Below are 22,683 nucleotides of genomic sequence, written 5' to 3'. Positions count from 1 at the left end.
CTTTGGCGGAGTTCTGTTATAACAATACCACTTCTTCATCAACTAAACTATCCCCATTCTTCGTTACTTACGGATATCATCCTACCACCATCTCTTTATCTCCTCAACAAGTGAACTCACCCTCTGCATTGGATTTTGCGACTACTTTACAAGAAAGGCTGGATATCCTGAAAAAACATCTTTCGGCAGCTAAAGATTATCAGAAAAGGTTGTATGATACCCATCATACAGCAGGTCCTACTTACCAAATTGGAGATTCAGTTCTGCGCTCAACAAAGAATCTTAAACTTTCCGTTCCTAGCAAAAAGCTAGCTAATCAATACTTGGGTCCTTTTAAGGTGTCTAAAATAATCAACCCCAATGCTGTGAGATTGGAGCTTCCTCAGGATTTTAAGATTCACCCCTCTTTCCACATATCTTTGCTGAAGCCATATCTTCCTCCACCTCAGTACCTCTCCTTGTCTCGACCACCTCCAATAATCATTGATGATCGAGAGGAGTATGAGGTTGAAGCTGTGTTGGATTCTAGGATCCATAGACGGAAGTTGGAGTACCTTGTGAAATGGAAGGGTTATGGTTCGGAGGATAACTCTTGGCAACTTCATTCTGATCTTCGCACTCCCCGTCTTCTGCGAAATTTTCATCGCCGCTATCCTGAGAAACCTAGTTTGGAATCCCCTGGGGTGCTTCCTTGAAGGGGGGGAGATGTGGTATACCTTTAACTCTAACCCCTCCTATGTGGTCTCCTCCCTATTTAAGGACTACCTGTTACATTCATTAACTGCCTGATTATTGAAGTCATACCTACTCTGTTGTAGCTATTCTTATTTCAGGTCTCCTATCACTTGTATCCTGTGCAAAGTAACTTTCCAATATTTACTTTTGCTACCTTTTGAATCTCTTATGATCTTGTCACAACCTTGTTATTACCGAGCCTGGATCATTGAACGGCCGGATCTACTTTTTTACCGCTACCCGGAAGTAAGCCGCATTCACACACACTGCCTGTCCCAGACACGGATCTCCCAATGCGGTAACGGAACACTCACGGTCCTCAAGGTGGTAACGTACACGAACAAAACTAAAGCCTTTAAGCTTCTTACCTGCATGTTGTTGTCACCAATCTGAATTATTGGGCAAATCCTATTATCTGCAATATCCATTACAAACAAACAATGTGTGTCTGCGGAGTGTCTGAACTTGTAAATATTTTAGGATGTGTGTGATTGCGTGAAGTAAAGGAGTTCATTTTTGTTACTATCATTACTGATTTAGACCGTGTCAGTATTTCAACTCCATCTGTGGCTTCGCTTTAGATATACATTGAACATATGATATGTATCTTATTAATATTTCCTTATCTTTATTAACACTTAAGTTTGTAGTTAATACTAGAATTCATCATATATTAAATGTCTCATATTGTCTAATCAGGCTACATAGAAGTTGTTTTCTGATTAGTACAAAAAAGAGCAACAAGCTCTAATTTTAGGGCTAACCTTTATAACAATTGTTCACAATACTTGTTTTCTGAATTACAAAGCTCAAGTTACCACAGTCGGACTGAGTCCGGCGGATCGTATGTTACGTCACTAAATTAGACTTTTGCCGGTCTGTAGAGTTTGATAACTAAGGCGAATCAGGCTCGCCACAAATACGTTGCGGAATTCCAGCGTATTTGCAATTGACAGCTTGATAAAAAGAGGCCATTCCCTCTTCTGTTGGCTGCAGAGACAATGAAGATTAGAAAAAATGCTCCAGCTTCATGGGTGGCCAGGGGAGCCGTGATTTAGTAAGTTAAGAATACAAATTAAACACTTTCACTTCCCTTCTACTCTACATTGTTAGATTTATTATTTTAAAGGAATACTTTTGTTTTTTTCACAGAAGTGTGTGACATTTACTTTTCCTTTAAGGATTCTGTGTAGAATGCTACAGAAAACTGTACTTTTTATATCAATGGAACAGGGATAGGCAAGGTGTCTGTGACTGGCCGTTGCAGTGTCCACCACACAGTTTGCGGTGGGGAGGGAGGGGTAGGACAGATGAATGCTGGTCCTAACTCTACTCCTTGACGCACGCGGCACCACATTTCGCAGGATTGGGGCCATGCCCACGTGATGCCACTCAGTAGCAAAAAAGTGAGTGAAAGAGAGGGAAGAAGCAAGATGCCTGCAGTGCATCCTGTGTCAACCACCCAGTCATGAACCGCCCTTATTCCTTGATCTGTGCGGCAATGTTGGTGCTGGTGTCTGTGTGTAGAAGGCTGCTGTCTACTCTAAAAAACCTTACGTAACCAAGTAAGTAACCAACCATGATGATCATTCGATTAACCTCAAGGTGGGTGGGTTTGGTCAGGACTTTCAGAGCCCCCCAGCAGCCTCTTTAAACTACTGGCTCTGTCTCCAATCATTCTCAGACAGTATCCTCTGTCCCAGCAGCAGGAGCCTCCAGGAATCTATTTAAATGGCTCAGAGACTCCCCCCAATCCTGTGTCCCAGCAGCAGGAGCCTCTTGGAGGATCCTGCTGCTGGGACACATGGTACTGTCTGAGAAGGATTGGAGTCAGAGCAGCCAATTTAAAGAGCCTGCTGTTCTGTTTGCACTGGGATCCCCAGTGAATATGTTAGCAGCCAGGGATAGGGGTTAATAACTTTTATTTAGGGGAGGCAGATTAGGGGTGTTTAGACTCGGGATTTATGTTAGGGTGTTTATGTTAGGTGTAAACGTTACTAGTTTTCTACCATAGAAATCAATGGGATATCTGGCAGCATCGAACATAAGCTTTTGCTGCTTTCATACTCCCATTGATTCCTAAGGTATCCGCGGCCTCCAGGGTGGCGGATTGAAAACCAGGTATTCTGGGCCGGAATAGCCGCGAGCGTACCGGTTAACTATTTGATAACTTTTAAAAAGTGTCAAATAGTGCCAAATGTGTATTCGGAACATCTGTAATAACGTAAGCATCAATCTGTATCGAATTAAGACCGGCGGATTGTATGTTACGTCACAGATTTCAAATTTTGCCGGTCTGTAGGCTTTGATAACTAGGTCGAATCATACTCACCACAATTACGCTGCGGAATTCCAGCGTATTTCAGGTTGACGGCTTGATAAATATCCCCCTTAGTCTTCTGCTTTATAACTGAGAGTTACCGGTTTGATTCCCACCTACTACTAGAAGAAATATATTTTAATATATATTTATTTTATTTGTAGTACTTTTTGTATATGTTCGTGTTTAACAGATTTATATAAACAGGATACACTTACAAGGGTGCTGAGTAAAATTTCAAATATATGTAGAAGGAGATGGCACTCGCTGGGCTTGACTTCAAAAAGTGTTCTTTATTCCAGTGACGTTTCGGGGCTTGCACCCCTTCATAAGACCAACAAATACAAGTGAAAATCCAACTAAAATACCATATAGGCCCCTCCCCCTAGTGAAAAAAACAACAATGCAGTTGTCATAGCAACCCTAAGGTTTACACATAATTACAAAACAAGTGAAAAAATATACATATACATTCTAAAAATATTCTAAAATAACATTGATGCAATGTTAAATACTAAGTATCCATATGTGTGAGTAGAACTGTAGTCTAATTAATGCCTAATTAAAAAAATGTGTGTGACCCAGAAACAAGCAGTGTAAATAGTGTCAGTGCTATACACCCCATAGTAATCCAATACATCCCATAATGATACAAACAAACAAACATATGGGATGTACTGGATTACTATAGGAGGTATAGCACTGACACTGTTTACACCGCTTATTTCTGAGTCGCACACATTTTTTTAATAGGCATTAATTAGACTACAGTTCTACTGGAATAAAGAACACTTTTTGAAGTCAAGCCCAGTGAGTACTGTTTCCTTATATATATATATATATATATATATATATATATATATATATATATATATTGTTTACTAGAAAAGAAAGACAGCTTCCCTATATCCAGCACCAGAGCTTGCGGTTTAACATAAGAACTGTATCAATATAGAGTTTAACATACTCCAATTGGGTCCCTAATAATGCCTCCACAGATCAGCAGTTAATCATACATATTATACAAAAGATATACAAACCAATAAATAATTATACTAAGTATTTATTGCAACAGGAGATTGCACAGGTAAATTAACATTTGTAACAATGAGTGTGGGCCCACTTGAACTATTGGTATACCAAAAATAAGTCAGCTTAAGCATAAAAAGAAGAAAAAAGCAAAGAAAGTTCCTTCGAAGTGGATAATTGTAACATTCCACTCTGCTTATAAGTGTCACTTATGCTCCACACTTCTATACTTTGTTACAATCTTCAGTGGGAGATTATGGCAAGGTATTTAAACACTCACGGACATTTGTAATCCCATAGTAACAACTTGATATTGTGGTGTGTCTATACATCTTACTGAGTTTAATTACTTCTCATCCCAGATTTGTCAGCATATATCTCAGGTAAACAAACACGCCTCACCAGGTAGGCAGTTCACTCTCCTTACTGCTTATTTGTTTCAAGCAGTCACAGCGTTATAGATTATACGCTTACCTTGATTGAAGATCCTCAATAAAGTTGTAAAGACTTACAGGACTTGTTGTCGAAGTAACCTCCTTGTTATTCCGCTACTTTGCCCTGTTTTGACAGACCAATGAGGGTGAAACGCGCGTTGCTAGAAGCAATTACACGGTGAGGGTAACAGCTGTACCCTCCATGTTGGAGCTCAACCGGAGATCTTCTATCACAGAGGTGGTCGAGTAGCGGGTACACTCACGGATGGAAACCGCAAAGTAGCGGAATAACAAGGAGGTTACTTCGACAACAAGTCCTGTAAGTCTTTACAACTTTATTGAGGATCTTCAATCAAGGTAAGCGTATAATCTATAACGCTGTGACTGCTTGAAACAAATAAGCAGTAAGGAGAGTGAACTGCCTACCTGGTGAGGCGTGTTTGTTTACCTGAGATATATGCTGACAAATCTGGGATGAGAAGTAATTAAACTCAGTAAGATGTATAGACACACCACAATATCAAGTTGTTACTATGGGATTACAAATGTCCGTGAGTGTTTAAATACCTTGCCATAATCTCCCACTGAAGATTGTAACAAAGTATAGAAGTGTGGAGCATAAGTGACACTTATAAGCAGAGTGGAATGTTACAATTATCCACTTCGAAGGAACTTTTCTTCTTTTTATGCTTAAGCTGACTTATTTTTGGTATACCAATAGTTCAAGTGGGCCCACACTCATTGTTACAAATGTTAATTTACCTGTGCAATCTCCTGTTGCAATAAATACTTAGTATAATTATTTATTGGTTTGTATATCTTTTGTATAATATGTATGATTAACTGCTGATCTGTGGAGGCATTATTAGGGACCCAATTGGAGTATGTTAAACTCTATATTGATACAGTTCTTATGTTAAACCGCAAGCTCTGGTGCTGGATATAGGGAAGCTGTCTTTCTTTTCTAGTAAACAATTCATGCTTTTTTTCCCTTCTGTGCACTAGTTTTCCTGATATATATTGGGATAATCAGGGGAACTAAAGGAGCAGGTTATATATATATGTGTAGTGCAATTAGTTGTTTTGATATAACTAAAAATATATATATATATATATATATATATATTTGTAAAGAAGCCCACTCTCAGGTTTTTTGTTTCAAATCACAAATATATTTATTCTGACGATATCAGAATATCAATCACAGAAAGTCATAGTCGACGTTTCGGCTCCTATATGAGCCTTCTTCAAGACAAGAGATATCATTAGTCGGCTATTGAGTCGTACTCCCAGACAAGAGAAGATTCACTGGGCTACCGGCTATGTGACTATATATATATATATATATATATAGATAGATAGATAGATAGATAGATAGATAGATAGATAGATAGATAGATAGATCACTTTCCCCTTTTTTCCTTTGGATTTTTCTAAAATGTAAATCCAATTTTTGTTTTTATAAAATTTTGAAATGTAATTTCTCTCCTTTGATAACAGATTCAGTATGCAGTCCCAAGAAGACTCTCATTCTGTCCCTAACGTCTCTCAACCCATAGAGACCTCCCTTGCGTCTTTCAAAGACCTGTTTGATTACATTAATACTGCTATTGCAGCTGACTTAAAACAAAATAATCCCCCTCCCTCTGAGGCAGATTCTAAGGCCATTGATTCCCACTCTAAAGAGATCTCCCCCTCATCTGATTCTTCAGACCCCCCAAGAGACACAGGAAAGCGCAGTTGAGCTCAGCCCCTCATAAGGGTAAAGCTCTGGCCCGTAGGCCTCATGCCCCTCCCCTGGGCGTTTCAGATAGGGGTGATAGAACCTCCTCCCCAGAGGTAAAATGGGGCAAAAGAACCCTCTACCCCCAGGGTTTACAAGAGGGGCATCAGAGCTCAGACTCTGCCAATTTTAATCTGAATGATGATTTTAATTTAGACGACTTGGCATGGGAGGTGGATGAACAATCTGATCATGAGGTCCTTCACTCTACTTCTCATCCCAACGCATCTTTTTCATTGGCGACTCTTGAGGAACCAGAAGATTATTTAGTAGATCCTTCGGGCAATCCAATATTTAGCGCTAAACACATAAAACATCCTAGATCCTCTGAATGGTCTCTGGCTCCTCATCTCTCCCGATTCCTGCAAAGATGTCTTCGCAGATGTTTGGACCGTGAAGATCGCAACAAACTCAGGGCAGAATGTTGCAGACATTCTCTACCCGTGAGAGAATCTGTGACCCCCGAGTTTGATATTAAATTAGCCACTTTTCTAACCAGAAAGGGTAAAGATCCAAGGAAGGGTATGGGTAAGGCCCTCAGAGGAGTGCAGGACAAATTACTGGATATCTCTGACCCCCTGGCTCAGATCCTGCACCTCGCTGATGAAGCCCTTCTCTCCGGCTCCTCCTTGGATCCCTTCTCTATACGAGAATGGGCGTTTCAAACCTTTTGTTTTTTGGGCAATGCACATGTAGCCCTTTCCAGTGAGCGCAGCAGATCTGCCCTGTTGCGTATTAACCCCCGCTTAGTGGTTCTAACAGTGGAAGAAGCTGGCTCATCAGCCAAAGGACTTCTCTTTAGAGATCCTTTCCTACAAATTATAAAACACTATGGGGCCCATTTATCAAGCTCCGTAAGGAGCTTGTGGGCCCGTGTTTCTGGCGAGACTTCAGACTAAAGACCGCTGCTCCATGACCCTGTCCGCCTGCTCTGATGAGGCAGACAGAAATCACCGAAAATCAACCCGATTGAGTACCATCGGGTTGATTGCAACCCCCTGCTGGCGGCCGATTGGCTGCGAGTCTGTAGGGGGCGGCAATACACCAGCAGCTCACAAGAGCTGCTGGTGCAATGCTGAATACAGAGAGCGATGTCTGTTGGACCTGATCCGCACTGTCAGATCAGGTCTGATAGACATATGATAAATAGGCCTCATAGTCTCCACTTTTACCTCCATTGAGAAGATTTAATCCTCCCTAAGAAGAGTCTTCAACCCTACTCAAGTTTTTGACAGTGCTGGAAGATTCAGGGGTTGTTTCCCTGGTCGTCAGTAATTTCTGGCACACCCGCAACACCACTGCCAAGAGTTAAGATTCCAGCAGTACCCCTCGCGCCCTTGGATGCTCTTTCCTCCTCGTTCCCGAGCAGCCAGGTCAAGACCCCCCAGTGCCGCCTTGCCGGCAGGATCAGCTACCCCCTAGGCAGGGGCAGAACTACCGGTGATGCAGCATTCACGACCAGGCCCCCCGGAGGTCCCCCATCAGGGGAGCCCCAGCTTCAGTACAATTATTTTTCTTTTTTTCAACTTTTTTTTTCTTTCAAAATATCTTTCCCCCCCACTCCACGGACATGAGGAGAACTCAGGAACGGAGCAATGCATGCAGGATGTTTACAGGAGGGGAGCAGAATTGGAATTTATCAATGCATGCAAAGGAGGACCAAAGGGAGCTGCAGCAATAATTAGCTTCTTGCAGCGCTGAGTTTGGCTGCACTTAAAGCCAGTGTTTGGGAGGGTACTGAAGGCATAGGCGGCAAGCTACTTTAAAAAAACAACAACTATTCAGCGTATTAAAGCTGCCTCGGCCCTCTTCACACTGCTGCAGCTCACCGGGTTATTGGATGCCTACAAGGCCTAGCTCTGAAACCTCCTGGTGCTCTTTTATACAGAGGGAACGTAGCTCTACCGCTTTTTAAGCTGATTAACTAAACAACTGTGAGATACGGAAGAGCTACGTTTCCTCAGTAAGTGTAGAAAAGCACCACGAGGTTTCAGAGCTAGAAACAGCCTACAGAGGTAAGAGATTATTGCTTGTCACTTGTCAGGGCTTGTAGCATCCATTAACCCATGAGCTGCATCAGTTTGTCTGGGAGAGCAATCAGCTGCTGCTTGATGCACAGATCCTATGACCAGACACGGATAAATCAGGATTAATTTGCTGCACAAGTCTGAGGAAAAGCTTGGGGATGATGGGAGCTGGCTTTTATGTGTACAGCTGGGATGGCAAATGAGATTATTATTATTATTATTATCAGGTATTTGTAGAGCGCCAACAGATTCCGCAGTGCTGTAAACATAGTCGGTGTACAGGATAGCTTTGTAGGGGTCAAGTGGGTAGAGGGCCCTGCCGAGAGTTTCACTGTTGTAGTCGGCTCTTATGAAGCGATCTGTAAACAGCTGGGCTCATAGGCTTTCAATCTAAGGGGTTCAAGGGGAAAGCAATGGTGTTAGGAAAGGTTAGTGTTGGTTGTATGCATCCCTGAATAGTAGAGTTTTTAGGGAGTGCTTGAAACTGTTAAAACTAGGGGAGAGTCTTATGGAGCGAGGCTGGGAATTCCACAAGATGGGGGCCAGTCTGGAGAAGTCCTGTAAACGTGAATGTGAGGAAGTAACAAGAGAGGAGGAGAGGAGGAGATCCTGAGCTGATCGAAGGGGACAGGAGGGAGAGTATCTAGAGACAAGTTCTGAGATGTAGGGGGGAGCAGTGCAGTTGAGAGCTTTATATGTCAGGGTGAGGATTTTATGTTTAATCCTAGAGGCAAGAGGAAGCCAGTGAAGGGATTGGCAGAGAGGTGCAGCAGATGAAGAGCGACGAGTAAGGAAGATGAGCCTGGCAGAGGCATTCATAATGGATTGTAAAGGAGCTATGCGGCAGCTAGGTAGACCAAAGAGGACGGAATTGCAGTAGTCGAGGCAGGAAAGGATGAGAGAGTGGATTAAAATCTTGGTTGTATCTTGTGTAAGGAAATGTCTAATTTTAGCAATGTTTTTAAGGTGGAAGCGGCAGGCTTTAGCCAAGGACTGAATGTGAGGAGTGAAGGAAAGATCTGAGTCAAGTGTGACCCCAAGACATCGGGTGTGCGGGGTAGGGGTAATGATGGAATTATCAACAGTTATAGAAATTTTGGGGGTGGAGACATTGGAAGAAGGGGGAAAAATAAGGAGTTCAGTTTTGGAGAGATTTAGCTTAAGGTCGTGAGAGGACATCCAAGATGAGATGTGAGAAAGACAGTTAGTGACACGGGTTAATAAGGAAGGACGTAGGTCTGGTGCAGAGAGGTAGTTTTGGGTGTCATCGGCATACAAATGGTATTGAAACCCATGGGACTTTATTAAGAAACCTAGTGACGACGTGTAGATTGAAAAGAGAAGGGGACCAAGGGGACTGACGGTAAGTCAGTGGATCAGTAACCGTCACACACTTTTGTTTTAAAAAATTAACTTTACCCTTAAAATAAAAGTTTTATCTACCAATGCAGAGCATAGGCGCTGTGGAAGCATTTTCATTTTTATTCTAAACTCACCATTGCAGGGTTCCCTTTGCTGCCTAAAAGCCATTTGCTTTTTTTTCTTTATAAGAGCTACATAGTAGTGCCGTCATTCAAAATTTGACACACCATTATTATCCAAAGCAGGAGAGCATGTTCCCTCTCAGTGGAGGCTCCTCCAATTGTGCACTTTCGCACGTGAACCCCCAGGCAAGGGGAGCAAAAAAACATAAAAAAATTTGTTGAATAAAATATAATTTTTCAAATAGCCTCCTATCTGAAAAATAATATTTTAATATTATCCCCAAAAAAGTGCAGACTCAGGTATTTATTTAATACATACATTACACAATACATACTGATATAGTAGTAGCACTAGTAGGAGTGGACTAGGACGATACAGTAGTGTCTTTGGCATTTGGCTGAAAGCCTGACACACGTCACTGCTCACGTCACTAGCCTCACTCACTGGCTGCTAATCCACACATCGCACGTGCGGTAGAGAGCCCTATGCCTTTCACACAGTGATAGCATTCACTGTGCAGGCATAGCTCCTCCTCCCAGCTCCATGCCTATAGAGGCTTAATAGCACAGGCTGAAATTTGCGAGTTGGACTTTCAGCCTGTGCTCTGCCTCCTCCCAGCCTCTGTGATACGCTGTAACGCTGCAGTGCATATAAGTTATGGCCCCCATGAGGCTCCTCCCCTCAACGGCGCAAAAATCTCATTGTGGAGATAGCCGTTGAGCGGAGAGGAGCTAAATACAGAGCTCTCTGACTGTTCAAAAAACGATCTATATACGGTAATACTAACTAATTATATATATTTATATTGCATTATTAGAAATCATCTGCTGCCTCAGCCAGCCTGTGTGTGTTGGGAATCGGATAGAGATAGGGAGGATCTTGGGGCTTTTTGGCAGATAATTTTTTTGCTGCAGGCCTGCAGCTTATTAGTTGTAAAACTTGTTTGTTTTTTTGTCTGAATGATCTGAGAGATGCTGTGTGACTGCCTGGGGCCGTGAACAAGACACAGAGAGACATTGTCAGTGAGTGAGAACAGTGTAAAAAAAACAGTTAATTTTTATTTTTACTTTAATTTAAATTAACAGATTAGAGTAGGTAGGACTAGGGAGTTCTCTTAAAACAATTTGCTTTATTAATTCTTCTGATTCTCCATTCTTCTGAGGCTGCCTGAACAAGAAAATACACACAGATGCAGATGCTGCACTTTGTAACTAAACCACTGATTCAATGCAAATAATGTAGCTTAGCTGATACAATGAGTGGATATCATGTAGCTTGTAACAGGTGCTCTGATCAAAACCGTAATCAATGTAGCATGCAGTCAGTGGAAGTAATCAGTTGTAACAAACTGAGGGTAGAATCATACAGCGTTCGGGTGTGGTGATAAGTAAAGTTCAAATAAACACAGGTTTCAGCATGTAGACTGAAATTAAAGTAAAGCAGGTTAATCTCACCACTCTTGTCGCCGACTGATCTTTCGCTCAGGCTGTCCCATGAAAGGTAAGGATCCACTCCTCCGGCATCCAAAAGCAAAAGCTCAGATAAACAATAAAGGTTACCTTTTAGTGGGACAAATTGCAGCCGCAGGGTTTGTGCAAGTAAAAAATGATATCTTTATTGTAAGATCATAGACAGGGTGTCAAACAAACTCAGGGGTACATTGAAACAATGGCAAACGTCCGACGCGTTTCCTGCCCGGAGGCACTTCGTCAGGGACTGAACTTGTATAAACATTAAACAACTTAAAAAGGCTTGCCTACCTACGTCACAATGAGAGCACCTGTGTACTTCAATTAAAGGGACAGAATAGTACTGTCAATGGAAACGGATTAATGCTCGGTCAAAATAAGAACCTTTTTAAAGGGCTTAGCATAAGTTAAAATTGGATTCTAAGTAATCAATGTGTATGAATCTTGTATCAATGTAAATTACTTATGGGAATGCAATATAAACGTATAATGACCGTGCTAGCATGTTGTTGATTATTTCAGTACACAGTTAATAAGATGTTAAAATAAAATAAAATAACATTGCTCCGTAGGTAGACAAAAGGAAATGTCAATAAAAATAAGTTGAAAAGAAAAATGTAGAATAAAATATCTAAACTAATTGTTATAACAATGTACTGCAGACTCTCAGAGGAAATGGGAGTTGATTCTAATATCAAACTTTCAAAGAGTGAAATAAGTAAAATCTCATACGTAATTTCAATAATATTAGTAAGATACACGTAAACTATGTTGGTACCTGGGATATAGTTATATGCATGTAGCAGACAACTGGAAATGGGAGATACTTAAACAAAAACAACTTTTGATACATTTAACTGATGTTATTTGATCAATTCCTCCGTTAACTAAGATATTAAGTTACATTGAGCATTAGGACACAAAGGGCAAGGGGTGTAACTTCGTGAAGAAAATGTGATGTTAAAATTCAAATAAAGTGAAGTAGAAAACCCATAGTTCTGGTGATAAGATGCATCTACATTCTAATTCTAGTGATAAGATGCTTCTACTTTGAACATTGGATACAAAATAAGACATGCCTCATATTGAGGTTTTGTGAAATGTGATGCTAACTATAGTATAGTAGTGAAAATTTGTAATTATTAATTTATATTTGTTATTTATGATTTTCACCAATTCGAAACATGAAATTGATTAAAAAAATCAATTCATAAGTTTCAAATGATGTGTTATTATCCTTTATTTATGTGCCTTTTATAATACCTATATAGGTGGCATTATGACGTATTGGATAAGGATTGGCAAAAATCAAAATAAAGGTACAGAGAATGACAAACGCTTTAAAGAAATTTATGTGAAAAAATGGTGAAAGTTGTGCTTGTAAAAGAAACTAATTACTGTAAATAGTGGAAATAATAAAGCTAACTAATGCTTGGGGAAATACTCAGTGTATGTAACAGGTGCACAGTGTCTTCGCCTCTTGCCCATCAGAATAATACTCAATAGTAATAATAAACTAGCTTAAGCTAGTGAAAAACAAATGTTGCTTTTATAAGCTATGAGTAGGCATAGGAGAATGGGATTAAGAACTGTAGGTGATATTTCTTTGGTAAACAGTTTAAGATGTTAATACACATTAAAGAAAACCATTAATCTACAAAATATCTGAGATCAGTAATTTTGTTAATGCCATTTGGTGCTCCAGTTAATAAGTTAAAACTTATTAACTGGAGCACCAAATGGCATTAACAAAATTACTGATCTCAGATATTTTGTAGATTAATGGTTTTCTTTAATGTGTATTAACATCTTAAACTGTTTACCAAAGAAATATCACCTACAGTTCTTAATCCGGGCAGGAAACGCGTCGGACGTTTGCCATTGTTTCAATGTACCCCTGAGTTTGTTTGACACCCTGTCTATAAAGATATCATTTTTTACTTGCACAAACCCTGCGGCTGCAATTTGTCCCACTAAAAGGTAACCTTTATTGAACAAGAAAATACTTAGCACTAGCAGATACAGATTAGATTAGGGAGCGGAGGAATTTGGGAATAATAAAATAATATTTTTTTTATGTTTAAATATTTTTATTGAGATTATAACATCATATAACATCACATCCATTTACCACCCTTATCTCGAGCATTTTAAAGGTGAAGTCATTATACAGATAGCTGGAGCGAGGTTAGCATTTTTACAATTAACCAGGTGGATTCAAAATTTGTTATCTCTAAGTAGCTTTTTAAGAGTCCTATAACATATGAAATTCTAAACTTTTCTAACTATAACAGGATAAAAACAAGAAGGTCCCAAGTTATATTCTAGAAGTTTTCTCTGATTCGCCTTGTGTCTAACTTGGGTTAGAGAAATTAAGGTTACAGTGAACCTGAGGTGGAAAGGAAGAAAAGAGAAAGAGAAGAAAAAAGAGAGAAAAATTTGCTTTAATTGCCGAGAGTTGCCTCCCTGTGTGTCCTCCCTCACGGGTCAGCGACTAATGGTGCTATCCCCCAACCTACAAAGAGAAGGTTGGGTTTAGGTGTTAGGTCTATTATTCAGTGTCCAGTAAAACCAGATCTTCTCGAATTGTGTCTGTGTGCCCAGTACTTGTGATGCAGACTCGTACATTCGGTATGTTAGAGAAATCCTGTTTAAAACCTCTTCCCAGGGGGGCCGAAACCTTCCAATATTTTGCAATACTTATTCTAGTGACTGTGCATATGATTTTAATGAACGTATTTATCTGTTTGTTAAATTTGGGTAGGGGTATGTGTAGTAATGCATGGTTTGGTGCTAGGCTGATAGTGTCCTCTAGAATCGAGTAGGGCAGAGGTTTTATTCCAGATGCCCTGTATTTCCCTACATTCCCACCACATATGGTAATAGGAACCTATTTCCCCACATCCCCTATAACAGTGTTTGCTGTAGCTAGTAGATATATGCGCTGTTTTAATTGGGGTCAGGTACCATCTGAACATGGTCTTAATCGTATTTTCTCTCAAATCAGTACTCAGCAATCCCTTGCAGGCAGAATGAAACACATCGTCCCACCCTCCTCTATCTTTGTGGATGTTTAGATCTGATTCCCAATTACTGAATACTTTAGATTTATGTGGGTTACCAACTGATTGTATTTGTATGTATAATTTGGATATGGCCCCTTTAGGTCTGTGCGATGATTTGAGTAGGCTCTCTAATGAAGTAGTGATGTCTGGCTGGTTGTCTCTAATGTATTTGCAGATCGCTGAGTTAACCTGAAGGTACTGGAACCACTGTAGCTTTATTGTATCAAGTTGTGTCTGAATCTGATTAAATGTTTTGGGTTTTCTACCGTCCATCCAGTCTGCTACTCTGTACAGTCCTTTGTTGGACCATTTATCAATTGTAACATGTAAGTCTTTTGGGGTTAAAGATCTTATAGGACGTACTAATGTTTGTTTGGGTAGCAGATTCTGTCGTTTAGTCAGGAAGGACCACATCTGAGATGTGTACAATGTGACCTGTGAGCCAGGTTTGCCTGAGATCTCTTTTGAGGTATAGTCATTCCATAAGATATCGTCAGAATATAAGGAATCCCTAAGCTTGGCCTCCAGGTCAGTCCAAATGATTTCCCCAGATCTGTTTCCTATTAGAGCTGTCTGAGCTAACCTTGCTGCTCTATAATAATCTATAATGTTGGGCGCACCCACTCCACCCAATTGTCTGTGTCTCAAAATGAGTGTGGATACTATCCGTGCCGTTTTGTTTCCTCTAATAAATGTTATTATGTCTTTTTGCACTGTCTTTAGGTCTTTTAGTGGGATTTGGATAGGGAGAGTCCTAAAAAGATACAATATCTGGGGTAAGATAGTCATTTTGACAGATGCCAGTCTGCCTAACCACGAGAAGTTATATGTTTTCCATTTAAGTAGTTTCTTTCTTATCTCTTTATAGAGGGGTTCATAATTATATTTGTATAGTTGATTAATGTTAGATGTTAAGTGTATTCCCAAGTATTTGAGCGAATGCTTAACCCATCTAATTTGGAAGTTAATTTCAATGTTTTTTTTTGTGTGTTGTGGTAGTCCCAAAGACATTGCTTCGCATTTATCTAAATTAATTTTGTATCCTGAAATTTGAGAGAACTGGTCTAGAAGAGTGTATAATTTGGTTAGTGAAGTGAGGGGTTTAGACAGAGTTAAAAGAATGTCGTCTGCAAAAAGTGTTGATTTATATTCTTGATTTTTAATTTTAACTCCTGAAATATCTGGATCTAATCTAATTCTTGCTGCCAGAGGTTCTATGCAGATCGCAAACAAAAGAGGGGATAGTGGGCACCCCTGCCTCGTGCCATTGAGTATTGGGAAGATCTTAGATTTGTAACCTGAAATTGATACTTGGGCTGTTGGGTTGGAATAGATAGCATTTATAGCCGAAATAAAGGCCCCCCTGAATCCTATCTGATGTAATACCGCCGACATATATCTCCAGTCCACTCTATCGAATGCCTTCTCCGCATCCAGGGAGAGGAGCAGAGAAGGCATTCCAGTATCACCTACATAATCTATGATGTTTAAAAGTCGTTGTACATTGTCTGGTGCTTCTCTGTCAATTACAAAGCCCACCTGATCAGAGTGAATTAATTTTGGCAGAATATGTGTTAATCTATTAGCTAAAATTTTTGTGACGATCTTTATATCTTGATTGATAAGCGAAATGGGGCGATAATTCGCGCATAAGTTATGATTTTTGCCGGGTTTGGGAATTACTATTATCTTGGCTTGCAGCATATCTTTTGGGATAGTGTGCCCCTCTAGAATTAAATTACACAGATCTGTAAGGTGTGGAGCTCGTATTTCTTTGAATGATTTATAGTATTCCCCCGCAAATCCATCGGGCCCTGCTGCCTTTCCTGTCTTGAGGTCTTTAATGACCTTCAGGACCTCTACTCTAGTAACTGGTGCGTTTAGTTTGTCTAGGTCTTCTGTTGTAATTGTGTGTAAATTTGCTTCTTTTAGAAATTGCATTGTTTGGGATTCTGTGGTGTTTTTGTAATTGACCTTATTGCCGTCGTATAACTGCCCATAGAAGTCTACGACTGTATCTGCAATAAGTTGGGGATTTGAAACTAAAGTGCCATTTGTCGTTAATATAGAAGGAATAATAGACGCTTTGCATCTATCTCTGAGTTTATTCACCAAAAATTTGTCTGGCTTATCTTTATAGATGTAGTATTGTGTATTTAGTTTCTGTATAGCCCTAATAGATTGGGTATTTAGGATGTTGGCTAAAGTGTCTCTTTTAGCTGTCAGAGTAGTTAAAAAATCTTTTCTTTGGGTAGTCTTATGGAGTTTCTCTAGATCTGAGATTTCTGTGTGAAGTTGTGAAATTTGAGCTCTATATTGTTTGTTACTAGTGGATTTGTCCTGTATGAATAATCCTCGCATATATGTTTTGTGTGCCGCCCAGGGGGACAGAGGGCTTAGTGTAGTTCCCTTGTTGAGTTCCCAGTAATCAGTCTGTGATTTGATATATTTATCTCCAGGATCTTGCTCTATGTGTATCTATGAATCCCTCAAGATATAGGGACAAGATAGAGTGGTCTGACCACACACATGGCTGGATTTTGGAGGTTTGTAAAAGTGGTTGTAGGACTTGGCTAATATAAATGTAGTCCAGTCTCGTATATTGTTTATGGGCTGCCGAATAAAAGGTAGTGTCTGTAGTGTTACCATACAATGTAAACCAAGAGTCAAATAGAGCATGTGGTGTTAGATGTTCCTGAATGGAGTTTACTATTTTGTTGTGTCTAATTCGTTTAGCTGTGAGTTTTGGTTTGGATTCTTTAAATTTGGTCATAGTGATATTGAAATCACCTGCTAATATAATTTTGTATTGGGACCAGTTAGTAAGTAAACTAGAGATTTGGGTAAAAAACGAGTGTTGGTTGTCATTGGGAGCATAAACATTGCATAAAATGACGTGGGAGTCTCCAATGTGACCTCTGACTATGAGGTATCTTCCCTCTCTATCCGCTATAATAGATTCGTGCTTAAATGGTAAATCGGCATGGATAAGGATGGAAACCCCTCTTTTCTTGGAGTTCGTCGTTGCATGGAAATGTTGTGTAAATTTTCTAGTCCAAAATTTCGGGATTATGTCTTTGGTAAAGTGGGTTTCTTGAAGGAATAATATGTTGGCTCCTAAAAGACTATACTGGGACATGGCTGTACGTCTCTTAACATTAGTATTTAAGCCTCTCACGTTGTGAGATATTAGGTGAATTTTTGGTGTCATCTAGTTCTTAAAAAGTAAAATTTCTTCTGATGTGTTACATGTAAAAAAGTGTTTAATACATACGACCCTATGTGGATGGTAGGTTCAGACCTGGAGGCAACAGAAAATTGTGCCGACCCTGAGGGATTGACCTTCTCGGCAACCTTAGGAGAAGAGTTAAAGAATGTTAAAAAAAGAGTAACAGTGCAGCATAAACATGAAAAACAGAGTATAACATAACATTTGCTAAACTTAACTTGTGGGTATGTGTACATTATTACCTCTGACGAGTCGGGGTAAGGGGGAGGAGCTGGACCATGAAATGAGTTAATAAAAAATTAGCTAAAGTGTCAGCTTCTAGAGATTTCGACTAACTTAACTAAACATATTTTCTAACTAAGAAACAACATATTTGAGTTCTGTTCCCCTCCTTCGTTTTATACAAAGGAGGACTTTGAAGTAGTTCTTACAAATGGGTCAACTGGCCAAAGTTCCCCTGTCAGGGGCCTTGGTCAAACAGTACTCGGGAGGCTGGGATTCTCCCTGGAAAGCCCAGGTGACTTTATTGCGACTCTTCCGTAGTCTCCCGGTGAAAAAACAATGTAAATGGGTCAGGTAGCTTTGAGATAGTGTCATTTTTTGGTTCTTTTGCGGTTTACTTGTGTCCATTTTGCTTGGTTAGAGGTGCTCGGCAATTTATGAGGGGTGTCCTCCAGTGGTATGTTCAGGATTTCTAGCCCTAGTATCTTGCAGGTAGGAGGAATATCTTCTACATCGTGGATTGTAAAGGTTTTGTTATCCTTGAGGATGTGCAGGGCAAAGGGAAAACCCCATCTGTATTTAACTTGGTTTTTGCGTAAGAGAGTTGTCATGGGGCGCAGGGAACTTCTTCTTTGGAGGGTTCTGACGCTGAGGTCCTGGAAAAATTGGATAATATTTCCCTGAAATTTGTAGGTAGGCTTACTTCTGGAAGCTTGATGGATTTTTTCCTTGTCTTGAAAAAATGAGAATTTTACTATAATGTCTCTAGGAGGTGCCTCCTCTTTGGGCTTTGCTCTTAATGCCCTGTGGGCTCTCTCAATCGCAAACTCAGTTTCTTCTGGTTCTCCCGTAATATTTCGGAATAAATGTTTCAGGTATGTGTTCAGATCTGGGTTAGTGATTGTTTCTGAGACCCCTTTCATTCTGATGTTACTTCTACATGACCTATTTTCTAGGTCATCGACCTTGTCTTGCAATTCATTGATGGTTTGGTTTTGTGACTGTAGTGTGTGAGAGGTAGTTTCCATTTCCTCCGATATTGTATCTCTGTGCTCTTCCAGAGCTTCAAGTCTACCTCCCAAATCTGCTATATCTGCTCTAATATCTGTTAGGCTGGATGTGACTGCTGAGTGCATTGAGTCTATCTTTCCCCATAATTTTTCAAAATTTGCCGCAAAGTCCTGTTTGGAGACTAAGTCCTTGAGGTCTGCTTTTGTCACTGGGTGAGTCTCACTATGTGGGGAAGAATCTAATTCAGTATCTGAGTTTTCCTCCATCTCCTCTGTCACTGTTTCTGTAAGTTTACTATGGCGTGAAGGTTTGAAGAAGGTGCTCACAGTGGAAGATTTATTTGTCTTGTCTCCTTTAGTAGATTTTTTGGCTGACATATTATTTGTTTATTGTCGGAGATAGAAATGTAGAGTGGAGGGTGAGCTGAAATTTACAGGAGTCTCTCCAATATGATAGTTTAATCCTTTGAAATAGAGAAACCTTGCTGCGTATGAGAGAGTTGCCACAGGATAAAGGTAATGCTGCAGTAGCTTTTAAAGCTTTTAATTTCTAAATAGTAAGTGTCACTAGATAGCCAAGGATAACGATTTTGTGTAAGTGTCTTAAGGTTGACACTAGTAGATATGTTACAGTGAGAAAGTTATTTGATGCCACGTGTGTGTAGCCTGCAAAGGTTATGTTGCAAATGTCAGGGCCTGCCGCGCACCTCTAGTTGCTTAATTTATTAATAGACTCTTACATTCCTGATATGATTTTGATGTGGGTATGTCTGGTTGATCATTAAGAACCTCACATCTTCTTTTTAGGGCCTAGTATATTTTGACATTGTTATTATGGCTTCTTTGGCCCAAGTTTGAATTCTATTTTGCCCCCAAGCATGTACTGGCCAAGACTGTCTTTGTGGCTAATAAAATGTGTGACCGAAAAGCTCAAGGATGTTGGGACAACTGATAACGGCAGGCTCCAGCACTCTGTCTCCCAATTAGTGCTAGATATACGGTCTGGGATCTATTAGGTCACCCAGAAGACCAACCTCCTGCACAGGAACTGATGTCTATATAGGCGAGAGGGAAACACAGGTGCCAATATGGCCTAGTATTGCTGTTGCAAGGTGTCAATACAAGCAAAGAGAAGAATAATACTCACAAAGTGTGAAGCACCTCTTGTGGTGCTATAGAGGCATGAAGGGGTCAATTCAGTCACCCAACAGACTTCTAGCCAGAGATACAAATGGATCCAAAGGTGTAAAGGATCCCACAACTGGTCCAGAAAAGCGAATATTCCTCCAGAGAGGGATAAAAGATATATGTCCCAAAGAAAAATGCAGCAAGTGTTCAAAATATTAAAAAGTGATTTTAATAAAAATTATAAAAATAACAGGCAACGCGTTTCTCAGCAGATAGCTGTTTCATCAGGCTTCATAAAATGTTTACTGAACACTTGCTAAATATACCCTAAACCTAAACTGATTAATATTAAACAGGTGATAGTGGGAGGGATCCACTTAATCAGTAATATGATCTTAACCAATCGGTTGCTACCAAATAGGTCCCACATTAAAAACACAAACATAAACATAGACAGTTTAAAATACAATATACAATGCATAAAACAGATTTCATATATTCCTAATTGTCCTACAGTTTATTTGATCAAATATATTTGGAAGAACTTTAAGACAACCTTTAGAAATTATTATACCTTATTTTTGAGAGTAATAATAATGAGGCACACATTAAAGTATAAACCTCATGTCAACTATAACAAGTGTGGGGAGGCGGTGATTAATAGCAATTTTTATGTATATATTTTTCTAGTTAGTGTCACATTTGATATTGAACTAAACTTATGATGGTCATACCTTGTTATGAATGACATGTTGTCTGAAGACAAATTGGTTTCAGATGATATGCGTAATGAGAGCAGACAGAGCACAGCAATTCCAATAATAGTAAACGTTAAGTTGTTTAAAAGAAATAAGTAGAAGTCTCAGTCAGCTGTTAAGTCGTAGTTTCTAATTTGGTGTAGTTTGAATTCGCCGCTGACTAAGTCGGCGTCTACAGGCGCTCAATGCACATGACAAGCCATAGTCAGATGTGGCCCAATCACTGCGTGCGCTCGAGAATAGGCGTTGACGATAGCCCCATTCCTCCTCTACGCTGAGTGCGCATGCCCGGCCCCAATGTGCTGAGTGCGCATGCCCGGCTGCAATGAGTCTATCAAGTGAGGATCATATATTAGCGATCCTAATCCAGATACGTGGCACTGGCTAATAGGTATATAATGATAAGGGGCGTGAGATATGTTATAACCACGGTGCATCTTTTTAATATTGAATAAGTGGAACTATCATTGTATCCATAAGGGGGCCAAAAAATGGGAATTGACTGGAGCGACCACTAAAATTATCTAGTATAGAAAGAACTTGTGTTGCGCCAATGAAGGGGCCAAAAAAGAGAGAAAACGTTCTCTAGGCGAACACTAAAATTATCTGATAGGAAGATAAGCATTGCTGTCAGTTCATACTAATAATGTGATATAGATTACAACGATGGGGCATAGATCTGCAGTAAATACTACAGCTACAGTGGTTTCTAACATTAATAAGAGATGTATCAGATAAAAAGCAGTGTTTATAACTAGTGAACAGTCCCATATGATAGTCGATGTAATTTCAAGAGGGCCACTAATGTCCAAGATATGTATAAAACAATAATAGCAAGGGTTCATGTCTCATAATGTAGAGGCGCAAAATATTTAGGATCTGATAATGTACATAGGGTAATATATTGTTTATTCCAATATGAAAACATAATAATAACTGAGACATATGTAATGTGCATAATAGTCAAATAAAACTGCCATTAGATCTAATCCCAGATATATATTTAAGTACAACTAGATGGAAAACATGAGATATACCACTTCAAGATAAGATAATATTAATAGATACCTATGAATGGTCAATACTGTATATCAGAAATTCATATGACAGATGTGATGGCAATCTTTATACCATCAAATCCAATCAGAGTGGCACACTAATCTATAATGGGTTAAATAATTCTGTCTGAGATATCTAAATATGATAGATTGCTGTAATTGTTCAATCTATGAACAACTTATATATGGATATATGATTGGGGGATATCTCTCCAATCTATAAAGGACATCTCTAATGTAACATAATCTTCACAACAAAGACAATTATACTAACTAGTTAGTTGTATTATTCTATCAAATGAGTGATCAGAGTGGAGAAACTAATACCAATCTCTCAAGGGATTATCTAGTAAGACTAGGTGTCCACAAAGAATATGGACACATGATGATAAGTGGCTAGTTGTATAAATCAAAGAATATCAGGTGGGTTCATGGGATTGTGGATTTAATGCGTCCACAGGTTTGTGTATATATGCAACAAAAATATATGCACTTATAATTATATGCACACACACCCACCCACACAACCATATATGCGCAAGGAGGTTAGAAATGTATATATATGGTCGGAGGACCAATTTGTCAGTTTCAGAGAGTGTAGCCAGTTCTTATATCTAAAATGATGGACTTTTATTCATAAATCAAATGCTGCCAAATCCACACATTCATTTCTGGACCAGTTGTGGGATCCTTTACACCTTTGGATCCATTTGTATCTCTGGCTAGAAGTCTGTTGGGTGACTGAATTGACCCCTTCATGCCTCTATAGCACCACAAGAGGTGCTTCACACTTTGTGAGTATTATTCTTCTCTTTGCTTGTATTGACACCTTGCAACAGCAATACTAGGCCATATTGGCACCTGTGTTTCCCTCTCGCCTATATAGACATCAGTTCCTGTGCAGGAGGTTGGTCTTCTGGGTGACCTAATA

This window comes from Bombina bombina, chromosome 3, assembly GCF_027579735.1.
Source record: "Bombina bombina isolate aBomBom1 chromosome 3, aBomBom1.pri, whole genome shotgun sequence".
NCBI classification, from domain to species: domain Eukaryota; kingdom Metazoa; phylum Chordata; class Amphibia; order Anura; family Bombinatoridae; genus Bombina; species Bombina bombina.
This window is presented reverse-complemented; position numbering follows the sequence as displayed.